Below are 10,430 nucleotides of genomic sequence, written 5' to 3' on the forward strand. Positions count from 1 at the left end.
CCACTGGACGCCGGGTCAATCCCTGCTGTTAGTTTCTATAGATGCAGTGCTACTGCTGCTAAGTCACTTCAGTCGTGTCTGACTCTGTGCAACCCATAGACGGCAGCCCACCAGGCTCCCCCGTCCCTGGGATTCCCCAGGCAAGAAAACTGGAGTGGATTGCCATTTCCTTCTCCTCTGCATGAAAGTGAAAAGTGAAGGTGAAGTCACTCAGCTGTGTCCGACTCCCAGCGACCACACAGACTGCAGCCTACCAGGCTCTTCCATCCATGGGATTTTCCAGGCAAGAGTACTGGACTGGGGTGCCATTGCATTTGCCATAGATTGAGTAGATGGAGGCAAGAGGTGGAGCTCATTTGGGCCTCACCCACAAGTAAGCAAGAGAAATGAGATCCAGGACTCAGGTGGAAAGGATGGCTTTGGACCAGAGAACGAACCTGTTTGGTTCATGAGTCACATGGAAAAGCCATCCTCTTCTTGGTGCTGAAATGAGAAGAGCATTCCTCCCACGCAAGAGTGCAATAAGACACCCAGAAATGTTATGGCAATAAAACATCAGCAGATGTATTTAGAATAAAACTTTAAAAGTTAAGCAAAAATTAAAAATTGAAATCCCAATAAAGAATATGATAAAAGTTTAATAAACAGTACTACCAAACATACTCAATATTAGATAAACTGTCCATGATAAAATTTTAAAAATAAAGGATAAAAGGGATATAAGATTATAAGGTGTAACACTGAGTCCCAAATACAACCTTTGAGATGAAAAGGAGTTGGCAGATGCACCATGGGCATTTCTGTGAAAAAAGAAATATAAAGCTGAGCAAATGTCTACAGCTGTTATCATTTTTTTCCTCCATTAAACACACACAGGTTTGTCTCTTCTGAGCTCCTCATTTTAGGCTCAAGGCATGATTTTAAGCAATTGCTGTATTGATTTCCCATTGCAGCTTCGCAAATTGCCACCAGCTAAGTGGCTTAAAGGAACACACACTTGTTATTGTGGTTCTGAGGATCCAAAGTCCCAAATGGGTCTCGCTGGCTTCAAATCACGGTGTCAGCAGAATGCTGTTCCTTCTGGAGGCTTCCATCCTTTTCATGCTTAGAAGCTGCCTGCCCTCCTTGGCTTATGGTCCCCCCTCCACGTCAGTATGAGCCGGGGCTGGTTTAGTCTCTCAGCCCACATCTCTGACACTGAGCTGCATCCCTCCTCCACATCAAAGGCTCCTTGTAAGGAGATGGCATTGGGCACAGTCAGTTAATCCAGGTCATTTCCCTATCTTGAGGGCCAATGACTAGGTACCATAATTCCACCTGTGCTGGAATTCTCACTTGTCATGGGTCTGCCCTTTCAGGCTATTAAAACAGAAACACCAAAAGCTAGGTGGCTCTTTTTTTGCACTATATTTTTTAATTGAAGGATGATTGCTTTACAGAATTTTGAGGTTTTCTGTCATACATCAACAAGAATCATCCACATGTTCACCCATGTCCCCTCCCTCCCAAAACTTTATCCCATCTCCTTACCCATCCCACCCTTCTAACCGGTCGCAGAGCCCTGTCTGAGTTCCCTGAGTCAAAAGCTAATTCCAGCTGTCTATCTGTTTTACATGTGGTATTGTAATAGGTGGCTTATTAACAACAGACCTCTACTTCTCAGATTTGGAGGCTGGGAGCTCCAGGATCAAGACAGAGCAGGTGGCTGGTGGACAGAGGTCTTCTCCCTGTGTCCTCAGAGGGCACAAGGGTGAGCAATCTCTCTGGGACCTCTTTCATAAAGGCCCTCATTCCACCCTTGAGGGTCCCACCCTCATGACCAAATCGCCTCCCAAACGCCCTGTCTCCTAACACCATCCCCTTGGTGAGCTCAGCTTGCACTGAGGGAAGAGTTAGTGTGAAGACCAGAGAGCTGCTCACACATAGCACCTGCACCAGCAAGGCTCTTGATTTAACTGGCAAACCCTCTGAAGAAACTGCAGGCAGGCTGAGGTCTGCGTGCTCACCCTGCCCTGGCGGGCTCTGAGTTCCGTGCTGTGTTGTCTTCACTGAATTGTGCTTCCACAGGACTTGTTTTTCGATCACATTTAGTTGCATCCTATCATGTCCACACAGAGAGACATGCTTTGTCCATGTCAACTGTGTCATTCAATTGATGACAATTTGTGAAGCAATGTCTCGGCTCAATGCCCGGCACACAAAGGAATAGGGCAAGTCCATGCCTATAGAGACCTTAGAGCCCAAATGGGAACCGGAAGTGTATCCACGTGTGCACAAGCAGGGGTAAGAAGCATAAACTAAATGGAAGTGAGGGCTGCAGGGGGACAGAGGAGGGGGTTTCCTCCTGAGCAGGGGTCGGGATTTCCTACCAGACTGGTGTTCTGGTGATTCTGGACCCTGGGGGTGCATGTTTGAGGGGAGACGAGGGGCAGGCCAGGGTGCCCTGAGCCAGGAATCAGGAAGGACAGCAGACAGAGGGGCTGGGGAAGGTCAGGCCCCCAAGAAACAGGGGGATCAGAGAACCCACCACGATCCCCCCTGGTTCCCGTAAGGAGCTCAGAGAGCATCCTCAGGGATTTGGGAATTCTCCTGGGATCAGATATCACACAACAACCTCAGTGACCAGTGGGCAATTCTTTAATTTTGAACAAAATTTATTCTGGTTTAAATTTAGGTGCTCTGTCAAAGGGTGCAGTTTCTGATTCTGCATCGGTCCTGGCCACGTCTTTGCCTTCTTTTATCTCCTTCTGCAGCATTTTACTCGTGGCCATAAACAGATGCCAATCTGTCTCATGTGTCCAGGGCACCCGTTCGGCAGACAGATGCCTAAATTCCAACGGCAGCTTACAGAATTTCTTATCCCTTGAGTAAATCCTAAAAAGAGAAAGAAGAGGCAAAGAACGTGTCAGCAGGAAAAGCGGCATCTCGAGAAGGGCAGCTGTGTGCCCTCTGAGCAAGGCCCTGGGGCTTTCTGTGCTGATATGTGGACACGGCCTCGTGACAACAGGATGTGAGTCCAGGACACCGTGCACCAGTTTCCAGGCAGACGCTGACCCTGCCCGGGCTCCGGTGGACCCTCACGTTTCCAGAAGTAGAGGCTGAGGGACTGGGGTGTGAGGAGCACGGCTGTGTGCGGGGTCAGCTCCACCTCGAGGGCAAAGACCCGTAAACTCTGCTACATCCACCTTCTGGCCAGGAGTCAGAAGCGACCCGCGGGCGTCTATTTTCACCGTCTAGTTTTCCAACTCATGGAGTCAGTCAAGTAATGGAGCTGAGATAGGAGGAAAAGATGCAGCTGAAAGTGTAAGAACTGTTTAAAGAGAACTTACTCTCAAAGTAACTTACAACTGAGAGTGATAATGGTTTGGGAAAAAAAGTTTTGTATCATTGTCTCTACTGACTCAGAACTCTCAGAACTGGGGCGAATCAGCCCCTCTCCTCATCCCTCTGTGGTTTCCTCGTGACCAGCGGCTGTCCTGCTTTCCTCACAGGCTCTCCTCCTCCCTTACTGGTTTCCTCCTGACCAGCGGCCTTCCCACTTCGCTCACAGCCTTTCTCCCCCCTTTGTGGTTTCTTCCTGACCAGCAGCTTTCCCGCTTCCCTCACACGCTCTCCTCCTCCCTTTGAGGTTTCCTTCCGACCAGCGGCCTTTCCATCTACCTCACACGCCTTTTTCCTCCTGACCACAAGACACCTCTGGTCCCTCTACCTCCCCCCCCAGGGATTGAACCCGGGCCCCGGGCACTGAGCGGTCGTCATCCTTACTCCCCTGGCCTCTCTCCCTGCCTCTGTGTAAGAGTTGGGTTACAGTCATAAACAACACTGATGAAAAGGGCTTTTCAACTTCATTCTGACATCTAATCAGTTGTCAGGTCTCAGTCTCTGCATCCGCTCTCTCCCTCCTTCCCTCCTTCCTTTCTTCCTATAGATTTTCATCCTATTTCTGGAAATATCAAGGATAAGATGAAAATTAGACATCCGATCCTGCACAGTGCTTTGGATGTGGCGCCTCCCAGCTGAGGAGCGAGGGTCGGATCATCAGCGACGTGTCCAGGAGGACCTTCCTGCTGAGGAGAGTGAGCACCGATTGTCCCAGGGGCAGCTCCCAAAGCCCAGGCTCGGCCTGACTCTCCTCTGGACTTCTCTGGTTGCCCAGAGCCACCACCCTTCAAGTAGAAAGATTTATAAAGTGACATTGTGCACTTCTGTCATGGGACAAAATCAGATTTCTTGTTTTTATGAAAAAGAAAAAAAGAGAGTCACTCATCAGAGGCATCTTCTGTTTCCTCCTCATGACACCAATGAGGAGACGGGCTCAGAAGCTTTGAGTCGCTAGAGTGGCTTAGAAACAGCCAGGAACTTTGCAGGGCGGTTCCCAGACCCCTCCCAGTACTAAGGACTCAGCGCTGTCTTCTCAGAAGCATCACACACGGTGGGTTTAGTCTGACCACGTGTAGATGAGGGTAGCAGGACAGAAGGAGGTAGAAACAGGAGAGAGAGCCCGCGGCTCCCCCGGGGCTCCCAGGAGCTCACCTGACCCAGCAGACAGGACCAGGAAGAGGAGCGCGAGGAGCAGGTGATGGAGCCTCATGCTGGCGGCCGCAGCTCTGCAGCTGACGCTGGAGAAGAGGCTGTGCTTGCCGCTTTATAAAGGTCCCAGGTTCCAGGTGGAATTCCGCGCTAATTGTGGATTTGGTTCTTATGAACTGGTTAACTGAGTCTCTATCTGTGTGTCCTGGGAGTGGCCTTTATAGCACAGAGCAGGGTCAGTCTCTCTTATGCTAATGAGGCTGTTGAAAACCCCACAAAAAGCTTTCCTGCTGCCCTTTTGACCAGATGCTTCTACCTGGAAGTCAGTTCAGCTGTTGGGCAAGGGTGTGGCAAGGCCCAGGGGCCTGTCTCCCCTGGCAGGGGCACAGACTTCTTGCTCAACCTTGGCTTACCCGCTCCCCAGCCCCACCCTCATCCCTGCAGGGCTTTGAATCTGCCCACTGGTTTCCTGTTCAGAAGGACATGGCAACCCACTCCAGTCCTCTTGCCTGGAAAATTCCAAGGATGGAGAAGCCTGGTGGGCTACAGTCCATGGGGTCGCAGAGAGTTGGACAGGACTGAGTGAATCCACTTTCTTTATTTCTCTAGTTCTTTTGGGAAGGAAATGGCAACCAACTCCAGTGTTTTTGCCTGGAGTGTCCCATGAATATAGGGGCCTGGTGTGCTGCAGTCTGTGGGGTTGCAGAGAGGCGGACACAACTAAGCAACTCACACATACACTGTTTTCCTGAAAGGCTCTTTCAAGCCCAAATAGGGACTGACTCGTCCAGAGGCAATTTCACTCCCTGGGCAAGACTTGCTGACTCCCAGCATCCGCAGAGACAGCCATCCTCTTTCTGGCCCCTGGGGCCCTGAGGGAAGAGACCCAGTGGTCCCAACCCTCTCCCCACTCCAGCTAGCCTGTTACGGGTTGACAGCAACAGTCGCCGCCAGAGTCTTGGTTTTCTCTGCCCACCGGAGCTGAATAAAACTTGTGGAGACAGAGTTTGGAGCAAAGGGAAAGATAGTTTTAACCCTTAAGCTGGCAGACGGGAGAACACATGCCTCATGGAGCCTGTCTCCCCTCCGTTGGGAATCGAGGGCATGATACAATTGGTGCTCTCAGTCAGGGGTTGGAGATATACCACAAAAAGTTTAGGGGTCCTGAATGATCTCTTTTTGGGCTGTTTGGAAACAATCAAGGCCAGAATCAGGTAGCTGGTTTTTGGGTCTGGCAGTTGGTCCTGGTGGTTGGGTCCATTGTCCTTTGGGGATTTCCTGGCAACTTTCTTCCTGTAATACAGAAGGGGGAAAGCAAACTACTAGGGGGTGGCTTCCAAAGAGGGTGTACCGTAAAGGTTAGCATCAACATGAGGTAACACAGAGCAAAGGAAGGGAAATTAAACTACGAGGGGAGGTTTATGATGCGATAGAGTTAAGTATCAGGATGTGGCTAGACTAAATTAAAGGATAACAGATGCAGATGTGACTCCTGCAGAAATGGAGGGCAACAGGTGCTGGATGTAGTTTGCATAATCGGTTAGTCTTCTGATAAGAAGAAACCTGGTTATCAGTGCAGACTGTAGGTTAGGAACAGTTAAAGTGGAGAAAGATGCAAAAGGGAAAAAAGAAAGAGGGAAAAAAAACTTTTCTTAATTCACTGCAAGACAATCACATGCCAGTCTCATAAAATCTCAGTGGGACACGTGATGGGCAGATGGGTGCTTCCTTTCCTTTCATCAGAGACAGAGTGGGAGGAAGATACTGCCACTGAATGCATCTCCCCAGCCTAGTATATCAAAGGCCCAGTAGTGGGGATCCCTTCACTGGGTTAAGAGGGACCTCCATCACTAAGAAACATCCCTCACTTAGCAACATCCATCCATCTCAGTGCTGGAGAGACACTGACCTGGCTTTTCAGAAATGCTAAAATTCAGGATGGAGCTTGCCATGCAGCTCTGAGTAGAACTCCAAGCCCCATAGAAATGTGGGTACCCCGGGTGGACGCGGTCCTGAAGGAGCCTCTAGAGCTTCAGTCCTGTTCAGGTCCCCTGCTGTGGCTCAGCATCTCACATCTGAGGCTCGGCAAAGCCATGGAGGCTGCCTCCAACAGACAGAGTCCCTGGCTGGCACCCAGGCATAGGAATTTTCTGATGGAAAATAAGTTGTCTTGATCATGATTCCCTCTGCTTTAGCTCTACATGATATTTGAGAGAGGTAGACATCATCTACTTATATATATATCATTATTTATACAGATCCAACCAGTCCATCCTAAAGGAGATCAGTCCTGTGTGCTCATTGGAAGGACTGATGTTGAAGCTGAAACTCCAATACTTTGACCACCTCATGCAAAGAGTTGACTCACTGGAAAAGACCCTGATGCTGGGAGGGATTGGGGGCAGGAGGAGAAGGGGATGACAGAGAATGAGATGGCTGGATGGCATTACCAAATTGATGACATGAGTTTGGGTGAACTCTGGGAGTTGGTGATGGACAGGGAGACCTGGCATGGTGTGATTTCATGGGGTTGCAAAGATTCAGACAGGACTCTGAGCTGAACTGATACATAAGGTATATATATGTATCTGTTTATTTATGGACCTTGCAGTCAAAATCTATGCTACAGGGTTAATTTACATACATCCTCTAACACTACACTGGAGAAAAAAGTGAGACTAATTCGTTGTCTGCAGTGGCTCTTCATTGAAAATGCTGTTTTTCAGGGAATTCTGCTTAATGTTATGTGACAGCTTGGATGGGAAGGGAGTTTGGGGGAGAATGGATACATGTGTACGCATGGCTGTGTCTCTTTGCTGTCCATCTGAAACCATCACAACATTATTAGTCAGCTATACTCCAATTCAAAGTGTTTTTTAAATGTAGTTTTTAAAAATGCTCTTTTCCAGGACTTCCTTGATGGTCCAGTGGGTAAGACTGTACTCCCAAGCTTAGCAGGTCAGGGAACTAGAACCCACATGCCACAATGACGACCTGGTGTAGCCTAAATAAATAAACAAAATAAAAATTGGTGTGTTTTAATGATCTATGGTTACAGCACAGCTGATTTTTTTTTGTTTTAAGGAAGATGCAGAGTTTTTTTTTTTTCTTTTAAGGAAGATGCAGTTTAAGCAAGATGATGCAGTTTCATGTGTAAGACCGGGCATGAGTTTTCACAGAAGGAAGTTTCCAATAGGCTTGCAGGTTGCCATGGTGAATTTCAAGAGAGTTTCTTGCCACAGTTCCTCACTAGTGGGACATGGCCCTTGTAGGAATTCTCCAATTGCAGTGGCTTATTTTTTCTAGGCAAGATCTAAAGATGACTGCTTTGCAGAGATGTTAATCTGGAGCTAAAGCCCAGGGGCATCTCTGTCCATCAGGGAAGGGTCCTGTTGCTTCAGCAAGGAGGTCACACACCCAAGAAACCATAGGGTGGCTCACCAGAAACCAGAGATGAGTTTAATATAAGATGGAGGGAAGGGTTCATTGTAGGTAAAGTCTAAATGGATTATTAGTTTTCACAGTTTAAAAACCAAACAAGGCCATGTGGATCATGGTTGCTTCATGCCTGGGCTGAGAGGCAACTCAGGGTCTCATTCTTTAAAGGGAAGATAAATGCTGTGTCCCCAAACCTTTAACCTGTGAGTAGGAAATTGAGGCAGTGTCTTTCTGGGAGAGTGCATCACTTCCTCAGGCAAGAAGGGGTGTCCCAGTCCTACAGATAAGGTTTTGAAGAGCAAATCCCTTCACCTCTATGACTCCACAAACTCAGGTGTTGTCAGCATGGAGCCCTGGGTGTTAATGGGCAGAGGCTGTTGTTCCCAGTTCCCTTCTCCTGTAGATGGGGTGGGTGCCATGGCTTCTGATGGTCACCTGGGTCACACCTGTCCTCAGAAGTGGACTAGGGCTGAGTCTAATGCTGTGCTCCCCCACTGACACTTTTGCTAATTTGTCTGTTTCTCTGCTTATTCCTATAAGTTTTCTTTAAGAATTTTAAACTTTCTTTGCTAAGTACATTCTGATTCACTACTCAGATGTATTTTTTTTTTCATTTATTTTTATTAGTTGGAGGCTAATTACTTCACAACTTTGCAGTGGGTTTTGTCATACATTGACATGAGTCAGCCATAGATTTACACGTATTCCCCATCCCGATCCCCCTCCCACCTCCCTCTCTACCCGATTCCTCTGGGTCTTCCCAGTGCACCAGGCCCGAGCACTTGTCTCATGCATCCAGCCTGGGCTGGTGATCTGTTTCACTATAGATAATATACATGCTATTCTTTCAAAACATCCCACCCTCACCTTCTCCCACAGAGTTCAAAAGTCTGTTCTGTACTTCTGTGTCTCTTTATCTGTTTTGCATATAGGGTTATCGTTACCATCTTTCGAAATTCCATATATATGTGTTAGCATGCTGTAATGTTCTTTATCTTTCTGGCTTACTTCACTCTGTATAATGGGCTCCAATTTCATTATTCTTCCATCTCATTATTCTTGATGAATTAAACATTTTCTCATTAGGATAAGTACCCCTCTCTATATCTGGTCCTTGTCCTAGAAGTTACTTAATTGTGTCCCATGCTTAGTCACTCAGTTGTGTCTCACCCTTTGTGACCCCATAGACTGTAGCCTGCCAGGCTCCTCTGTCCATGGGGATTCTCCAGGCAAGAACAATGGAGTGGGTTGCCATGCCCTCCTCCAGGGCATCTTCCCAAACCAGGAATCCCACCCAGGTCTCCCACAGGGCAGGCAGATTCTTTACCATCGAGCCACCAGGAAGCCAGTCAATTAACCAATACAGCCTCCTCTGTTTACTTTAAATTAATGTTTCCACAGCATATCTGTTGTCTCAACAGTGAAGAATCTGCCTGAGATGCAGGAGATGCGGAAACATGGTTTTGATCCCTGGGTGGGGGAGATTCCCTGAAGGAGGGCATGACAACACAGTGCAGTAACCTTGCCTGGATGATTCCATAGGGGTCTCAAGAATGTTGGACAGGATTGAACATCTAAACAACAGCAGCAGCATATCTGTTTCCATCCTTTCACTTTAAATCCATTTGCCTTTATATTTGATATCTTAAGTGAGGTTTTTTTTAATAGATAATTGATATTATTCTTTTTTATTGTTGTTGTTGTTGCTTTTACTGAAATGATCATTTGTTTCCTTAAGATAGTGTCTAGAATCTTAGCATCACAGTTTATCCCATAAGGCTGAACCAAAATTCCATCTAGTATCATAGACTTCATTTTTTTAGAGCAGTTTTGGAATTGAATGAAAAGTACAGTTTTCCCCTATGCTTTCAGCAACTCCACAGTCCACAGAGGGCAAATAGTCGGACACAACTGGAGCGACTTAGCACACAGGCACACAGTGCTGATCCTGAGGCCTGTTGCCAGTTTTCTGTCCAGAAGTGAAGATGTCTGCACTCTCTGAACTTTGACCCCACTCTCTTCGACTCAGAAGAATTGTTGGCCTGTTTGGGTTCTTGTTCCCTATATTTAGGCCTGGAAATCTGTAGAGGCTGGAGATGTCATAAGTCTCACTTCAGTTTTTTTTTTTTTCTTTTCTCTTAAATGGTTGAGCACAGATATTTTAAGCATTTAATTAGCTAATTCATTCATTTGACTGCCTTGGACCTTGGACAGAATCTAGCTGAAGCATGTGGGATCTAGTTCCGTGACCAGGGGTGGACCCAGGAGCCCTGAGCTGGGAGCACAGAATCCCAGCCCCAGACCTCAGGGGAAGTCCCTCACCTACCTGTTTTCTGCTCTCCTCATTACGGTCCTGCATTGCTTGTACCAGAGTCTGAATCAGCAGTTTCACAGGTTTTGCCTGGTTCCTTAGTTGTGTACTGTAGAAGGGCAGCATACAGTCCCATCATGTCCTTTTTCTT

The sequence above is a fragment of the Cervus elaphus genome, chromosome 32 (genome assembly GCF_910594005.1).
Source record: "Cervus elaphus chromosome 32, mCerEla1.1, whole genome shotgun sequence".
Taxonomy (NCBI): domain Eukaryota; kingdom Metazoa; phylum Chordata; class Mammalia; order Artiodactyla; family Cervidae; genus Cervus; species Cervus elaphus.